Below are 19,475 nucleotides of genomic sequence, written 5' to 3'. Positions count from 1 at the left end.
ATAAAATTACACAGATAGAGATAGAGAGAAAAACGTAGAGACCAACCACTAAGAAAAACACAATCAAAATTATGTGAAGATTGAAGCAGTTCAAATATAAATACAAAATAAAAGAATAAATGAACACAATTTCCCAGGAGGACATATCAACACTGCCACCGCAATGCAGAGGTGTGGGGCATGTAATCTTTTTCTGCGCTCCTGTAATTTTGTATAACCCCAGAAATTCAACAATGTCACTTATGTGGGGAAAATTCTCCAATACAAAATAGTTGTGGGTCAACAATGACAATTCGAACTAGAAATTCTTTGAGGCGAGCACTGAATATGTAGAACCAGTCTTGCTCCCCGCCCTCTGTTGGTGAACTTATAATCCATATCAACAAAGTAGGCTGTATTATAGCAGTCTGCAATACCACAGATAATAACTTCATTATTATTTTTTTATTATGTGTGCAAGTGGTCGAGTGGTTTCCTAGTAACGTATTAGAAAGTGATGTCTATGATGATAAGCAAGGACGTACTGGGCCTGGACAGCTTGATAAAGCTGCTGGACCCTTCTGAAATGCCAAATTAACTTGCTTGCAGATGGCCATTGATACAGAAAAAGAGACCTTCATCCTCATACCTATATGCACCAGTGGCGTATGCTGGTTTTAACTAGTGGGTAATCTCCGACATTTGATCCATCCACCCACTCCTGAAGTCTCCCTGCAAATTTACCTCAACATCCATACAGGATTTTTTAATATTTGTGTGAAAAATTTTACCTTATTGTTGCGAACCCTGTCGAATAATTGTTGTGATTGCAGTTAATCTACATTTAGAATTTCAAGTAATAAAACAAGAAAATATAATAAACCTATAAGAAAAAAAACTGTAACAAAGAATATGAAAGAAATGCGGTAGTGAAATAAAAACCCTCAATATTAATTGAAGTGTAAGATTCAAGTTACCCCAGTACCCAATAACTCCTGCATTCCCAATTTTTGTTTTTATACATGGAAGTTTAAGTTCAAGACCTGTGGTACAAGAGATGCTACTGGCCTACCTGCATTAACTATTTGCAATTTCTCCGGAAAAGATTGTGTTCCAAATATTTTCACACGCAAATATTGTATTATATCCATTGCCTTTAACTTCAGTAAGCACAGCACTAGCAAGAATACTAAACCACTAACAGCTAAACAAATAATAAATTTTCGAATTGCTAATAGGAACAACAGCACAAAGCCACCTACAACACGCATTCAATTCCCTGCACCAATCTTCTATTGTGCTTCCTTACTCCTTGACTCAGAATTAAATTCCCTATGGATGCTGAAAAATTCCCTTTCCCAGCTTTATATTCCCTGCGATGCGCGAGGTTCTATAAGTTGGAATCATAGCGTTTTTTGTTTAAATATTTCACATTCATACATCTTTTATCTTTATGATCATTATTAATCTAAAGAGGGGGGAAAAGCAACTTAAATTAACTAATATATGTGTACGTATATATATAATTTATTTCTGATAGCTTTCCCTTTGAAAAATTATTCACTTCTGTGAAAGAAGTACTCTCACTGGTTTTGAAGGCTACAAAAAGATGTTTAAAATACAAAAATGATAAAAGTAAGCATATAAATAGTTTTACTTCATTAATCGATTGATTAAATTGTTATTTGACATCGCTTTTCTGCCACTTTTGGCTAATCACTACGAGTGATGATATGAAGTTGATGAAGGGACATTTACAAAGAACACCCATGCCCAGGCCGGTATTCGAACCCTGGAGCTCGGGCGTCGTAGGGAGCTGTGCTAACACTCCACAACGGAGGTCGGTCTAATTTCTTGAATGTCTAGTTCAAATATTCAAATTTTAATTTATTTAATTACCTTCATCTTCAATATTATTTTTTTTCCTTTGACAATATCTGTTGAAATAGCAGAGATCAGGAAGACAGAAGCAAACGTAAAATGAGAATTAAAATAGAATTGGTTCGCAAATGTTGTTCAGATTTCACGTTTTCTCGCGCACTTTCAGATATATTTTCTCTGCTTCCCTTTTCAGTACGTAATTTGTGAACCCAGAATTCTGTTTCCTGAGAAATTTCCCTGTTGTAAACAGTAAACAACACAGCTCCTACGATACAAAGGCCGTCGGGGAAGAATAGCAGAAGAGGGTGCCAGCCGAGCCGAGGGAACGGCAAAGGCTCTGGGGTGGAGAGTCCGACTGATGGACTCTCTCCAGAAGGAGGTTACCCTTGCCACGGAATCACTGGCCCTGAGAAGCAGTGTTTCCTTCCCGTCAAGGGATTTAAAGGGAGCTGGTGGAATCTCACCCTGATGTCACTAGATTCCACCAGCTGGAGAAAGTGGCTGATAGCCTCAAGGACATGTGCGACAAACGGTTGAAAACATTTGCATGCTGGAAGCAAAAAAATATGTGAATCAAATTTTGGTTCGGAAGAATATTGCGAAGAAATAAACAACAACTTTTGATAAAATTATAGCCGGGTCATCTCCGATTACCTAGATGACCCAGAGTATATGCCGCTGGTATGCACCCTTTGACGTCAACTTATAGAATTGTCTACAGTTAGAAATCCAGTATGAATATATTCAGTTGTGCAACCAGTCTGTCTCTTATTGCCACACAATAAACAATCCAACTTGGTAATTCATGAACTGTTACTGCTAATATTAGTTTTACTTCCCACTAAATATTTTCAATGAGCCCCAAGCCTTTTCATATCCAAATAAGAGATAAATTTCCCACATTGTACACTCCTGTTATGTGGTACGTTATTCTCAATTCTTAGTTATACTGTGACAAGGTAGTTATTTTTTTCTTTTTACTGTTAAACAATTCAAATGGGCCCAAAAGCTCAGTAGGAGGTGGAGCCCAAAGGGCAGTGGTCGGAAGTAGTACGCTACTTGTAGCATCACTACTGTAGCTAGGTACAAAATTGCAGATATAGCGAAGCTACAAAATTCCTGTAGTTGAAGTGAAAATGTCGCTACATCTACATTTCTTTTCTGCATTTTGAGGAAAATTTTGAATGTGACCATAGCTCAAAGAAACGTTCAACAATAACGTTTACTTTTGCAGGAGGTTCATAAAGACAAATTCTATTACATGGAAATTGTATAATCTAGATTATAAATATCTTGATATCCCAGATTACCTATAGATATCTGCGTAATTTATTTCATTTGTATAGAATGAATCTAATGTCCAGATAACTAAACTGAACTGCCATATGAATGTATTCTGACTAACAGCTACATTTTTTGAGCTGCATCGCTATTTTGGGGAAAACATGACTCGTTTGCTCCACCCCAGGAATAAATCCTGTGGATATCCATGGTGTAAGAGACAGGTAAATGTCATTAATTAATTACTGTGTAAAAGCGAGCGATCAGTGGATGGACAATGACAAAGCAATAGTGCCATCATTCAATGGCTCAGTACGTTATAACAGCATTGATCATTGTTAGTACATAGGATCTCACCAGCAAGAAGTTTTTGTTACAAGAATGTTAGACATACACTTTCTGGAATTGCAATTATTTTCGTCATAATAGAGTGCGATCGAAAAGTCCCCGCACTCACTTTTTAAGAATTTATTGTGTAGAAAGTAATACACATGGGAACGAAAGGAATACATATATAAATGCTTTAGTCCTTGTACTACACAGAAAAATAAATGTAAACCAAAAGTGAGGTATACTGTAATGGCAACGGTCGGTAAAACGCAAACAAGATGACATATAACTTTAAGTGCATGAGGAAAAAGTTTCCAAAACACAAACAGAACATAATCACATAAACACACAATGGAGGTTATGCTGCACTCTCTATGGACATTGCAAAGTAGTGTTTGGTTTCCAGTTCATAGGAAGTGTTGAAAATGGCCACCATGTTCCTGTAAACACATGTCTACATGCTTACACATGTTCCGCGACACCTTCCTCAATGTTTCCGCTGGAATTGCAGCAATAGTGTCAGAAATTGCTTGTCGGAGTTCATCCAATGTGCGAGGGTTGTGTGTATATACTCTTTCTCTCAGGAACCCCCAAAGAAAGAAATCGGGGAACGAGGGGGCCACAAATTTTTGGAGATGATGCGGTTCCCGAAAAACTCGCGCAACATAGCCATTGTGTCGTTTGCAGTATGGCACATTGCCCCATCTTGTTGGAACCAACATTCACGCTCATCCTCTTCCAACATAGCCACGAATTGTTGCACCAAATCCCTGTACACATCGCCATCCACTGTGTCCTCAAAGAACAGGGGTCCAACAATCCTTCGTCGCGAAATGGCACACCAGACACCGACCTTTGCAAAATGTAGCGGTACTTCATGCAGGGCATGTGGGTTTACAGTTGCCCACATTTGGGTGTTTTGTGAGTTGATGTATCCACTGAGATGAAACCATGCTTCGTCGGTAAAAAAAGTTTTATCGAGAATGGCCACATTGTTGCGTGTGAAAGCACGGAACCACCGGCAGTACTTGATACGCTTATCTTTATCTAATGCTTTTAGCTCCTGGACGACTTTCACACGATATGGGTGAAACTTGGCTACTTTCAGTGCCTTCTGTGTGGATCCATATGATACTCCAACTTCTTGTGACAAACGTCGTATAGATTTTCTTGGAGATTGCACTCACGTTCTCTAGGAATTCGTGTGTGACGACCTTGGGTCTTCCACTTCGTTGTCGATCATGCACTGAGCCTGTTTCACGAAATCGGCGAACAAGATCATACACTGCACTTTTTCCTGGCACCGGATCATCAGGGAATAGACGTCTCCATTTCTCCACACAACCTCTGTATGTCTTACACTCAAAATATGCTTCTAACAAAGTGATTCGCTGCACTCGCTTAAAAGGCATTGTCGACCGACTGCACAATAATGACTCACACCACTGACTGTAATAGCAGTGCAGCTCTCCCGGGACGTTATCGCATTCTTCAAGGTCATACCAGTCACTACTAACAACGTTGCCAACTCATGTTGCCTACTGACCTTGTAGCATATTTTCAAAGTATGAGTGCGGGGACTTTTCGATCACACTGTATTTGTTCACAAATTTTAAAATTGCAATACGTTTAGAATAATTGGGTTTACACATTAGTTTCCTCAATATATTTTATGATATTGTAAAAAGTATGTACGAGTTATTGACTTTCTGCAGAAACAATAATTGTCTTTAGTTAATACAGTTTCCAAATGTATGAATTTCTTCTACTTTTACGTCGCTTTTCTGTAACATTTTCTAATCATAACAGTGAGGATGAATGCTTTGTTATTCTGTTATCTAGAGTCGCTTTCAGCCACTTTTGGCTAATTGTGAGAATGAGGAAGAATGATGAATGATGATGATGAACAGTATGGGGAATGGAGGAGCAGGAGGATCCATCCTCCCAACTGGGCGTCTTTCCTAGTTTTTGTTTTGAGTCCACGTTATGCACAGATAAGCTAATCGAGACTGGATCCGAATCACTAGTGCCTCTGCCAGGTATCGAACCTGGGCCCCTTTGATTAATTTATAAGGTGACAACATTTTCATTGTGTGTTCAGGAAAGCATTCCAAATAGGAAACTTACGTATAGCATCGCTCCACCTGTTGCTCATTTAGCTATACAAAAGAAGCATCCCCCAGCTATCCGTAATGTTAGAGCAAAAAAATGCACTTTTTGAAATTTCAGAGGACAAAGAAGATTCAGGACAATCACTTGTTACTGTTCTAAGTTTGCATAACAAAATGTCAAAGATGGAAACGAGGCTCTACACAGCATCATGGGCATCCGGAAGGGAGGGGGGGGTTCTCCCCCCTGGAAAATGAAAGTCATACGAAAATCCCCCCCTGGAAAATGAAAGTCATACAAAAATTATATATTTCACACATATAATTTCATTTCAACCACAATAATACTATGTGTTAATTATTGCATGAATATGATATATTCAAATTTAAGCTATGTTTCTTGAGGGAAGAACACTATTGTTTGGGGAAAATGTGCCTTGTTTGCCCCCACCCTGGAAAAAATACCTTCCTTGCCCCTCCCTGGAAAGAATCCTGCAGACATCCATGCTTGTAAACAAAGTGAAACTCTGCAGAACCCTAGATTTGACATGAACACAGCCGCTTCAGCATTGACATCGCTAACAAGCTGCATAGGAACAAAATGGGATAGCTTTGAAGAATGTGAGGTGAAAGCTGCTGAGTTATACAATTGCACTGAGCATGAGAGTGAAAGTAAAACACAGGGGAAGCGCAAAATAAACGTGAGTTTGGCACCTCTTGACTCTGTCCAAGCACCAGAAGTTGAGCTGACCCCATCAGAAAAATTTTGAACCCAGAGTTTCCTTCCTGTCATAGATCAATTTGAATCTTCATTGCGGCAGAGACTTGAGGCATACAAACTAGTTGATACCCATTTTGGGTTTCTCAACAAGTTGGATACACTTACTAATGGAGAGAGAATTGCAGCAGCTCAAAACTTAGCAGAAACATATAACAATGGCTTAAACGATCAACTTTGAAATGAACTGATTCAGTTCAAGGCTTTTTGCCACAAGTTTCAAAAAGATGATGAGGAAAATGAAAATACCATTAGTTAGGAGAGGTGGATGTATAAATTCCTCCTCGAAAAAAAACCCATCAAAGATTGTTTTCCTAATATCGAGGTCACTTTAAGAATGTACCTGTCGCTTATGGTCACAAACAGCAGTGGAGAAAGGTAATTTTCAAAATTGAAGTTGATCAAAAACAGGCTTCGAACCTCCATGTTAGAAGACAGGCTCAACGTTTTGGCTTTGCTCAGCATTGAAAGTGATAGTTTAAGGAAACTAAGCTATGAAGATATGTAGCTTCATTAGTATGAAGTGTAGGTGCAAACCAATTAGCCACTAAGATTATTTGACACTTTCATTTTAAGTCTGATTGTTTGGGAAAGTACTGTATTTGAATTAAATATAAGTAAAATTTGCTTGTTTGTTACATTCCTTGTTTTTTGTCTTGCATTTGCCTAACATGTTTACTTAAAATTACAATATGTTATTTTTAAAATTAAAATATTATTTTCAATTGAAATATTATTTTCAAACAATTTGCCTAACATGTTTACTTAAAATTACAATAGGTTATTTTTAAAATTAAAATATTAATTTAAAAAAATTCAACCCCCCCCCCCCCCTGCACCACAGGCTCAGCCTAGGGGTCTACAGATCGTGATTACGGCCCTGGCTGTAGCCGTAGCGAAGCTACATTTTTGGATGAGTAGTGGTAGCTCTAGCGAAGCTACTTTTAAATTATAACACCATTAAGCCTTGTTTCCATGATATGAAAAACTCAATATGCTGACCAAGGCAGAAATTTATTTTATTATAAAACATAAACTAAACGTAACGTTTCAACCTTCTAGCAAGGTCTTCTTCAGACTCTGCACCAAGTACAAATGTAACTAGGTACAAGACAGAACGATATATACACAAACATTACTCCCCTCCAGACTATATAAAAGAAGAACCAGAAAAAGAGAAGATTAGAAGAACAGCAGCCATACTGAAAAAAGAAATGGAAAAACAAGGAAAAGTAGATAATTTGAGTCAAAAAGAAAGGGAAGGGATGAAGAAAATCAAGACGAGAAGTGATGTGGTGATGGAGCAGGCAGATAAAGTAGGAGCAATTGTGGTGATGGAAAGAGAATGGTACGAGAGGAAGTATGAAGACCTAAAAGAGAACGGATATGAGGAGATTTTTGGAACAGAAGAAGAACAAACTATAAGAGAAAGGGTGATACAAGACTGTAGGAGGAGAGGATTCAAGAAGTGCATAAAGGAGACAGGAAGACTACCAAGTTTGAAAGGCTTTCCAAAGATACACAAAGAGGAGATAAAGTTGAGACCAGTAATGGACTGCAGAAACAATATTTTGGAACCCTTGGAAAGGAAATTAAAGAAAGTTATTGAAGTGTTAGTAACACAGCAAGAAAGCATAGCAGTTAAGAACAGTGAACAAGTAGTGGACCTCATAAAAGGACTTAAGTTAAATGAGATGAAGACCATAATGTTTAGCTTAGACATAAAAAGTATGTTCCTGAGCATCAAGAGGGGACACGTTTTGGACATTGTTAAAAAGAGAATGGGACAAGAAATTATAGGAGAATGGGATAGTGAAAGGGTAGTGAAGGCGCTGGAAACCATTTGTAATAATGGTTACAGTATATGGGGGATAAAATAATGTTAATGAGTGAATGACTGAATATGGGTTCTAGACTAAGCCCAGCATTGGCTGAATTGGTTATGAATGAATGGGAAAAGAAAGTGATAGAAAAAGGAGGTGACAAAATAATTCTGTTTTGTAGATATGTGGACGATTGTTTTGGCATATGGAAGGGAACGAAGAGGTAGCTCAACATACTTGCCAAAGAAATACAAGATGAAGAAAGAGGGATATTATTGGAACTCAAAATGGAAGAAGGCAAGATAAGCTACCTAAATATATTGATGAAAAGGAAGAGAGGACTAGAAATTGAAACCGCTTGGCATCAGAAGAAGTGTGCAGCAGGGGTATTCTGCCATAATAGAAGTGATGCAAATGAGGTGACAAAAAGAAATTTTATAAAGAATATGGAGGACAGAATCAAGAAAATATGCACGAAAGAATGTGAAAAAGAAGGCAAAATAAATAGCCTATGGGAACAGCTGGAAAAGAATGGCTATGAGAAGGAGGATAGACTGGACATAAACAGAAGAAGGAAGAAAAGTGGCAGGGGAGAATTGGAAGAGGAAGAGAAAGAAAAAGAGAGGAGGTTTGGAATAAGGAGCATGGGGAAGACCGCAGAAAAGATATGCAAAGTGCTTAGGAAAGCGGGCATTAAAACTTACAGGAAGGGAGGAAGAAGCATCTTAAGAATAACGAAGAATGCTAACAAGAAAAAGGAAAACAGAGAAGAGGAAGAGGAAGGTATTATCTACGAAGTGAAATGTAAAGAATGTCAGAGCGTGTACATAGGAGAAACGAAAAAGAGGCTGAAAGGCAGGTTGACACAACATAGGGATGATGTACAACTTAAGAGAGAGAGAGAGAGAAATGCAATATTTAAACACACAAGAGAAACAGGACATGCCATAGAGGGGAATGAGGCTAAGCAGATAGGAAGGGAGAAGAGAATGCTAGTGAGGAAATGGAAGGAGTCCAAGGAAATAGAGAAGAAAGGTGAAGAAGACACAATGAACTGGAATGGGGGACTGAAGATGTTAGAAAGAGTGGAAAGGACAAGAGAGAAAAAGGGGAGAAGAAGGAAAAAGAGCATGAGATAAAGAGTCCAACCACATTCTAGATCGAAGAAAATATGTTTAGCCTTTTAGGTGAAAGTACAGTTGACAAGGGAAACCCACCTGCTAGAATGTTCCAGAACAACTTTCTAATAGTCTGGAGGGGAGTAATGTTTGTGTGTGTATATATATCATCCTTTTTTGTACCTTGTTACATTTGTACTTGGTGCAGAGTCTGAAGAAGACCTTGCTAGAAGGTTGAAACGTTACGTTTAGTTTATGTTTTATAATAAAATAAATTTCTGCCTTGGTCAGCATATTGAGTTTTTCTACTTTTAAAATGTAGCATTCTGATCACTGTCCAAGGGACAAATGTCTCCTTGCCCTAAGTACCAGTACCTCCTGATAATTAGTCATGCATTCTATATCCCTCTTCTACTACCACACAGGGTACCATATATATGTCACCATTATTATCTTTTCCACTGTATCATAGAGCACTCGCTACTCTCTGACAGCATTATGAAGGAAAGGAAAGGAAGAAAGAAGAGAGGAGGCAAGGAGTCCAGGAGATAAGGACTCTGTCTAGGTCCATTAGTGGAGGAATTGATAATGCACAGACTCTCACCAGGTACCTGTCAATCACGTGTCAGTAGATTCCACACTCAAAAATTCCTGACAGGAAATGTTCTAAGATAAGGACAGGTGCCTTCATGTTGTTTTGTGTATTGACCAGTGGCGGTCCCTCCATGGAACAGAGGGGACAGGCTGTTCCCTCCTACTTATCGCCCATTGAAGCTATTTAAATTATCTTTCCCTTCGAATTCTTGCTATGTGCTAAAGTTTAATTGCGTCGTAGTGATAGTTTTGAGTGTAGTAAGTCCATATTTTCCTAATTTCATTGCAAAATTGCGTCTGTTATTCATAACGAACTGGAAAAATGTTCTATAGTGTAAGGGTCTGCTAAATGCTTTGGCTAAATGCTGCGAAATAGCTTCCGAGGAAACGGCTCGCATCCATCTGTTCCACCAGCCCCAAGCCAAGACCCAAGACGCACGCAGCGGCAGGACAAGAAAGCGAATGTTGTATGATCGACCGGCTGAAGACGAACACGAAAGCTTTTAGTTCATTGAACTTTACAGAAAAGACATCAAACTAATACCTATCCTAACTGGATTAAAGACTAAAACAAAATCATACACAAGGCATTTTCAAACAAGTTACTACAACTCTGTAAAATGATTAACTGGATACTCTTCCAGCGGCAAATTATTGTTGTCCTTGTTTGTTCCCGAGAAGGGAGTTTGGAACAGTTCGGGTTTTGTCACAATTTCTACAAATCTAGCGAACGGCATGAAAAAATTCGGCCATCTGAATGTAATTATTTCATTGAGGACGTTTGAATTACAAGAATACTCAACTCTACAAAAAAAATGTCAACGTAATCTACAAATAGAGAGATGAAACAGGATTCGACCAAACATTCATTTCCTCTGATCACTCATAAATTGCTTTCATTATATTTTTCTTTGTTGTGCATCAACAATTTTGTTTTTAATGTTTTCTTTACATTATATCATATTCACTTTAACAATGTTATTGTCGTAATTTTAACGTGCTTCATGTATGTCACTTCTGACAATTTGTAACATATGTATCGTATATTTATTTAGTTCATTTCAGTAAGAGTTGAATTTTACTTGGTCTACTGCATTATATTACGACAGGCATGGGAGGTGGGGGGGGGGGAGGAGCAAGTGCAGGTCACCTGTTCCCCTGCCTGATTTAGCACTGCACGCCACTGGTATTTTGACTGTCTGGGAGTGTGTATATATAAGATGATGTTTGGTAATTTTCATCATTCTAGTGTGAATATTCGTCTCAAGAAGACCCTGTTAGAGGGTGGAAACATTACCTTTTAAGTTTATATATTTTTTATACAATAAATTCTGCCTTGGTCAGTATTTCAATGCGGTGGCTCAGTCGGTAACGTGCCTGACTACCATGCTAAAGGTCCCGGGTTCGATCCCCAGCCGGTTCAAATCCGGGAACTTTTCTAACGTTGGAAGCGGCCCCGGTGCTCACCCAGCATCGAATAACATGTGTATCTGGGGGAAACCCTGGGGGGTAAAGGCAGTCAGGGGCGTGGTGCTGATCACATCACCCCCACTCACGACTGGATCAAGAAAGTGTGGGGCATTACCCTCACACCCCCTATACGCCTTCATGGCGTGGTGCTAAGCACAGGGGAACACTTTTGCAAGGCTTAACAGTGTTAGCATTATGAGTATTTTTTATTATGATGATCCATTAAACAGGTTTTGTTTCATGAAAAAATTTAAATTTCAGTGGTATGTTGAAAAGAAATGGCATCTTTAAATTATAATTAATAATTTCGAAGTCCACTAACATTAAAAGTAAACTCTGTGACAACTATTTGTGGGCCATGTTCTTCTAATATATTTTTCATTAAGTGGTGAGTGATCAGTGAATTCAGTCCCATCACCACTCTATTTATTTCTAGTAGATTCCAATTGACCTTGTAATGTTTGGTCAACTCCAACAATTTTTGGTAAAGTTCAACCTGCAACACTAAAATCATATGTCCTGCACTGTGGCCGTGCCATGTGGTCTAAGGCTTTGGACTTATGCTACAGGAGGTGTGCTTGTGCAAGTCTCCTGGGGAGAAGGGTAACAACTTTTCTTCTGAGATTTTGGCCAGTGTATGGGACCTGATGCCACCCACCATCGTGAGGAAACTGGGGAGCTACAAATGAGTAGCGTAACCATAGAATATTCTTGACGTAACACTGTTCACGGAAATCTGCAACAACAAGGGGGTTGGGTGTGTTGTCATGCTGACCACACATCAATCCATAACTTGTTTGATGATCTCCCACTTCCATAAGCTAAGGCATGTGGCAGTGAGGCCGGCAGTCTGTAGGTAGACCTTTGCCCTCACGAACTGTTGTGCCACGGGTTATTATTATGACTGAGTCTATTAGTATTAGTATTATTAGGTACGTGACCTTCCATTGAATCTTGGGCTGGCACAGTCAAAAGTGTGGCTTTTGGGGCTGAATCCCCATCCACCTCAATGTCCAAAAGAGAAATGTTTACTGTTTTCCCCAAAACAGCATTCTGTGGCATTGTGGTAATGTCGCCATCTTGTAATTAAGGGATCATGAGTTCGATACCCAGTGGAGGCAATTGGTGATTTAGATTGTACTCTAAGTCCAGTCTCGATTAAAGTCGAGTTAGATCAGAGACTCAAAACAATATATTTTTAATGCCTTTGTGTGTATAACGTAATTGTTTTTCTTTTTAAATTGTATTAAGTAAAACATACAAATCATGCAAGAAAATATCCTGGCTGTAACACTGAACTAAAATGAAAGCAATATTTCCAATTTCATTTTCCAGTTATTTATCAGATTCATATCATCCTGTTCAGTTTCCAGAACCTTCTGCCCGGATTTATAAGTTGATAACGAAAAATGGGAAAACAGGGTATTTGGGATAAAAGTTAATTTCTTCTAGTGCTCTCGATATTTTCCCACCGTCTTCCATCTGGAAATGGTCAATGACTTCTGCGTCCTTTTAAGGGATAGATTTTTACATATGTTGGTGCAAAGGTTGTCAACAGATTTCTTGGTGTTTTGTTTCAATTCCTGAATTGACTCTGTCCGAAAGGTACAAAGTACAGACTTGAAGTATGGTCTTGGCGGAAGTGATGTCACCTACTACCGTTCAAAAGCGCCAAGAACAGAAGTGCGCAAGTACACAGCTCGCAGTACAGATGGTTGGTGACTAGGTCACGTGATTTCCGCACTCGTTCATTTGTTTAAAATCACGGAAATAGAAAGCCAGCAACACAGGTTAAATCAGTGCTGGATCTACAAGCTGCAAAATCCCGCAGTGTGGGTCGGCCCAGAGACAAGTAATTCTTTAGGGGGCCCTCAGCCATTGAAATAGTATAGGCATCAAATAGTAAGGTGCTATTCTATGGTAGAGGGTTCGTTTATGCGTAAGTAAAAAATAAACATAGTTACTCAGTGGTACAGAAACGAGTATACAGGTAAAGTTAAAGTTCCCTGTGCACATAGCACTGTGCCAAGAAGACACACTTAGGGTATGTGGGAGTAGGGTGCCACATATTTTCGATGTGATCAGCACCACGCTCCGGCTCCTTTATTCCCCCACTGAGTACCATTTGATTTGAGGCTGGGTGGGCCCTGGAGATGCTTTATACGGGGACAAAGTCGGAAAAATTTCGACCTTAGATCACCCACCCTGGGTCTCCCTCATGGCAGTCAGACTAGGATCAAATCATGTTAGAATTTCACGATGAATGCAGTGGTGAAGGTTTCTTCAACCTATATGTAATAAGGAAAAAGTTATGACTGCATGATTGTAACAAAGGTATCATTTTCCAGGTGTGAGAAAACAGTGTCATATATATATCACATCACCACGGGTGCAGAAACCTTAGAGACAAGGGGCCCGGGCCCCTTCAGTTCTCCCCCCCCTCCTCCATAGGAGCCCAATGTATAATGTATACAACCTAGGTACATAACTTTTGCACATAAAACTTCACACACAACATTTGGGAAAATACACAGGATTTTGTTCTGAAAAAGGACACAATCAATAATGTGGGACTATCACCCAGTTTGAGTGTCTTTCTTGTGCTTTTTGTTTATTATTTCAGTATTTCCTTTTTCAAACTGACAATGAATTAAGGAAAACACATGGTATATTATGAATGCATATGTGTGAGAAAAGAGGAAGAAGCATGGGAATACTCTAGTCTTCATGCTCTTGAATGAGCCAGTCCCTTCAGAAAAGTCAGGCAGAAGTTAAAAGTATTCTGTTTTCAATATGCCACTGTTTTATTTAATCAGATTAGTATTTTTTTCCATGTACCTGTAAATATGTGTGTGCTACTTCATACTGCATTGATGTGGATGAAAGTTGCAGTGTTACATATTTATACCAATGCTTAACCAACGTTCAAAACAATATGTGTATGTGTGTGTATGGAGGAGCGGATTAAGGGCCGAATGACCCAAGCGATTGCCCAGTGCACCAACCTTGACAGTGCCAGACCGGGGCATCCCGATTTAGTATAGCCAAATCCTTATTTCTGATTACATAAATGTGGATATTTGTTTTATAAACAATTGGATTTGTGTAGAAAAAATAATTGAAGTTACTTCTCAATTACACAAGTAATTGCAAAATCATGTATTAATTTAAAGTAAACTAAGAGACTACTGTTATTTTGATATCAACCTACAATATACACGTTCTTACCAGTAGCGTAGCATCCTAGTACGCCCATACGCTCGGCGTTGCCTGATTTAAAATTTTAAAAATGCGTAAATGCTGTAAATATAAAGTAAAACGTGACTAATTATATTCATGTTTGAGCATTATGGCATTATAAAAGCTATTTTCTCGATCCGTCTACAACGCTCCACTAACAGCTCTCGTTGTAGCATTTCTCTAATGTCTCTGCTTGCCGGACGCCGGCTCGGTTTGGCGTACAGGACCATGCCTTCCTGGAGGCAGAGAGGGGGAGGGAAAGCTTGTCGCTTGGATCTCTACAGCACGGGCGAAATGCTCTCTCCATACGCTGGCGTACGGAGCACCTGATTGGTTCTAGGAACCATGTGACCTTTCCTGCCTTCCGATTCAAGGTGCTGTACTTCCGATGCAGACGACAGAAGTAGAATTCCTACCCGGTTTTTCGCGCTCGTGCCCATAGACAAACCTCGTGCCTCTGCTCGTGCTGTGTGATGCTACAATACGCAATATTGACTGATGTATCTTTAATGACCATTGCATTGTGTAATTTATCGCAAGAACAGTGAAGTGCATTAAAAACTAAAATAACAAAACAGTTTTTTGTCAAACAAGTTGATAAAGTCCTCGTGGTAGAAGTTCAGCCTGTGGCTGCTCTACCACCTAACCCGCAAAACTATTTCTTTTAAAAAATATTTTTTTCGTTAGTATCTAACTGCCTAATATTGTGCCAGTGGAAATGTTTAGCATTCGTTTCAAAACTCATAACATCGTATGATCTCTTGACAAAATTATTTTAAAATGTTTATCAGTAGAGCCCGGAAGTTTGGCAAAATGCCTCTTTTTATCTACTGCATATATTGATAAAATTTTTCCGGATATACGTTTTTTATGTTGTTTCGAATGTTTTAGAAGCCTTTTCATTTTGCCTATTTTGCCTATTTGGGACCCCACTGCCTATTTTTAATTATAATGCCCTTTTTTGCCTTTTTCAATGAAATTTGAACATTTTTTAAAAAAAATGTGTAAATAAATTATTTTTCTCCCAAAAAACGTTTTTGGCATTTAGTTTTCTTCATTTATTATGTGAATAATTTTCGACTTATTTAAGTAATATTGAACTCACGTATGTTTCAACATTGCTGAAGGAGAAAAGTGTGTTTAAAAAAAAATAGTATTTCATGCTGAGTTAAGATATTGCCTTTCCTTTAAGATGTCCTTGTGAATGATTGACTGCTGAAAACCTGTTGCAGAACACCTGCACAATTACGTCATCACGTCCAGCGTCCGTGTCAGGAGGTTATTGACAAGAAACAGCACTAATGCCCAAGGGCCTTTGCATGGATTCCAAAATCAAGTTCTCTATCTTTAGTTTAGTTCTGCACTTTGGAAGGAAAGGATCGTGTAGTTGTCATCATGCCGAAATTTAGTGTGCTATTAAGTGGTAAGTTACATGGTTACGTGCATGAATTTGGTGAAAGCACATTTTTGACAGATGGTACTATTCTTCTCTGCAAGATATGTGAAAACACATTCAACCATGAGAAAAAATACATTATATCTCAGCATGTGTCAACAGCAAAACATAAATCTGCAGTTGCCAAAAAGGTTGGACAGAAGAAGATATCCCTAATTTCAACAGTGGGCACTTCATCCAACAGGCAATCTCAGTTTTCTCTTGAACTGTGCAAAGCTTTCATGGAAGCAGGGATACCTTTCTGGAAAGTGGAAAACAAGTCACTGAGGAAATTCCTGGAGAAATACACTAAAGAAACGGTGCCGTCGGAATCAACGCTGCAGAAAACATATTTAAGCATCTGCTACGAAGAAGCTCTGCAAAGAATTTGTGCTGAAGTTGGTGGAAAGAAGGTTTGGATTTAAACAGATGAAAGTACAGACGCTATGGGACGCTGAATAGCCAACGTCATCATATGAATTATGGAACCAACATGCGTAGAATGCTCGTCATTTCTTTTCGCATCAGAACAACTAGAGAGAGCCAATGGTTCGTCAATAGCTCAGTTATTCTCAAATTCCCTACTTCTGCTCTGGCCAGATGGTGTACATCATGATGACATGTTCCTTTTTATCAGTGATGCAGCTCCCTATATAAAGAAGGCTGCCATAGCATTGAAAATTCTCTTCCCGAACATGCTTCATATCACATGTGTAGCCCACGCAATGCGCAGAATCGCCGAAAAAGAGAGTGTTGCACCCAGAAGTGGACAGGTTGATTTCGAACACAAAGAAGATATTTCTGAAATCTCCCTCTCGAACCCGAACATTTTAGGAAGTTGCACCTGATCTTAGTTTACCTCCGCAACCAGTCTTGACGAGATGGGGAACCTGGATATCAGCAGCTATATATTATGCTAACCACCTTGAAAAAATCAGTGAGGTGATCGATGCTCTTCCAGAAAATGAAGCAGCTTCAATTCGTGAAGTGAAAAAACTCCTGTGCTATTCAGAACTGAAGAATGAACTGTCGTTTATTTTTGCACATTATGGTGCATTGCCAGAGACAATTACAAAGCTAGAAAAAAGAGGTGAGAGTCTTGTAGCATCCATGAAAATCTTCGAGGAATCTATGCAGCAGATGATGGAAGTGTCAGGAGAAAAGGGGTCAGCTGTTGTGGAAAAGTGCAAATGGGTAGTGAGTGCAAATGATGACTTGAAACAATTGAAAACAATTTGTGATATTCTAAAAGGTGAAAATGCTGTTATCGAAATGACTCCAGCTACATTTGCTTGTTTTATGTATGCTTCATTAACATTTCGCCAGATATTATAGATAAAAGTAAGTGACTTTCAAATGTGCCTTTTTTCCCATTTTTAGTGCCTATTTTCCACATTATAAATGCCTTTTTGCCTGCCTATTTTAATGAAAATAAATGCCTGAACTTCCGGGCTCTATTTATCAGCATTCTCAAGATGCAATAAACAGTGGTCTGAAACTCTGAATTACTAATAGGCACTGTTACGTCAGTAGAGTGTACAATGGTTGGATCATCCACCCACCTTCGTGTCAGAGTGTTTTGCACAGCGCGCTAAGATGCCAGAGGTTTCCGGTTTGAATCCCGGCCTACGCATGTTTGTTCTTTGTGTGTGTCTTCATCAACCATCAATATCATCACTCATATTCATATTTGCGATTAGCCAAAAGTGGTAGAAAGCAAAGTAAAATAAACCTAATCAATCAATAGTTGTATCATCCACAACAATGAAGTCTAGTGTTGTTCTAGAGGCGCTTGTGATTCAGGTAGGTTTTTTTTAAATTACTTGCGTCATGCTGAAAAATTTCCTTGATTATAAAATACTGTTTTGCTACACATGAGTTACGTGCGGAGCAAAATACTCCGAATGGTGTGTGGTGTTTCTGACTTGAGCAATCTAATTAAAAATGGTATAAAACACCAGTGCTCCAAGCATTTGTTGCACACTGAGCCATCTTATTTTCTAGATAAAACAAGCATGGATCATGTTTTATCGGAACCCGGCTGACTTCATGTAATAAACACAATGAGATTGTGATTTTAAATAGACAATACATATGTCGGCTAATTCCATAAGTAAACTCTTAAGCAAAAGAAAAGGCCTTCCCTTCCTTCGGACTTGGCGTTTCCATCCGAAATGCTCATGCTACACCACTGGTTCTTACACAATAAGGTATTGAATAAACAAGGCTATTTATTGTCGTTATAATCGTAACTATACAACAGGGTCATGTTTTTCATTGGTCGAAGGTGGAAAGTAGTGGGATCAGAGTGGACATTTGGTGCCAAAAATTGGCCTCGCCTGGATGAAAATTTATGTAAATATGTGTGAAGATATTAAACTATAAGAGATTGTAGGAATAAGTATTATAAACCAAATATGATAATCAAATTCTCAGTCAAAAGTTACCTATAAAGTATTCTGTTGTATAGTTACATAATCACAGTATTACAGTGATTTTTTTGTCCAGCTAATTAAATATATTTATATATATATATATGTATGTATGTGTGTGTGTGTGTGTATGTATGTGTGTGTGTGAAGGTAAGTAAGTAGACGGGGGCCTCTGGTAATATTTTGCAGGGGGGCCCAGGATTTGTAGATCCAGTACTGGGTTAAATGTACATTATGGGCCAGCAAGTTGTTGGTAAAGTGCTTCTAACGTGGAAAAAAAAAACCCTCGCCCCCAAAGGTTCGCGAGGATGAGTGGCGCTCGACCGAGGTCAGCCGGCAACCACACCGAAAGGCGCAGACCTTGCCTGAGACAATAATGCACTCTCCAAGCACATTATAGCCCCATGTCTGGTCTTTTGCCTAGGTACAATCTTCCCCTCGGAATAGATCCAGTCAAGTCGGATTTCTCCCTTGGGGAAGCCTCCATTCCATGCAGGCATGCACTAGCATGCAACTCTACCTACGTATGACATAGGGTATCTAAACTAAATCATATTTCAATCTTATGGAAAGAAGATTTTTACCAGACGGCAAAAATTAGATAGACAGAAAAAACTACAAGAAACAAAAAAGAGAAAATGAAGGGAAGCTCCCGAGGACAGAATTCTGCAAGCAGACAAAACCTCTAGCTTAATTCTGTTGTGCGAAAAAAAAACACGTTGAAGGGGGGGGGATAAAAAACACACACCCTATTGGTTCCTATCCTTATGGGAGAGGATGGAATTTTAAAGCATGTAGGTAAAGCCCGAAGGCTATCTGCAAGTCTGTATGTTAGTAGGACCTACGCATTCCGACTTACAACCTTGTTTGATAAATTATCAAAAGAGAGTTTTGGAATAAGGCCGAAAAAGAGCCGAATCGGAATTAACTGCCAAAGACGTCTACGTGAAAGGAGGAGAAGTCGTTGCTTGGGATGTCGGTCCGTTGGAGACAACTCATCTGCTTC

The sequence above is a fragment of the Lepisma saccharinum genome, chromosome 3 (assembly GCF_977018435.1).
Source record: "Lepisma saccharinum chromosome 3, izLepSacc3.1, whole genome shotgun sequence".
Lineage (NCBI taxonomy): Eukaryota > Metazoa > Arthropoda > Insecta > Zygentoma > Lepismatidae > Lepisma > Lepisma saccharinum.
The sequence above is the reverse complement of the archived record's forward strand: the minus strand, read 5'-3'. Positions refer to the sequence as shown.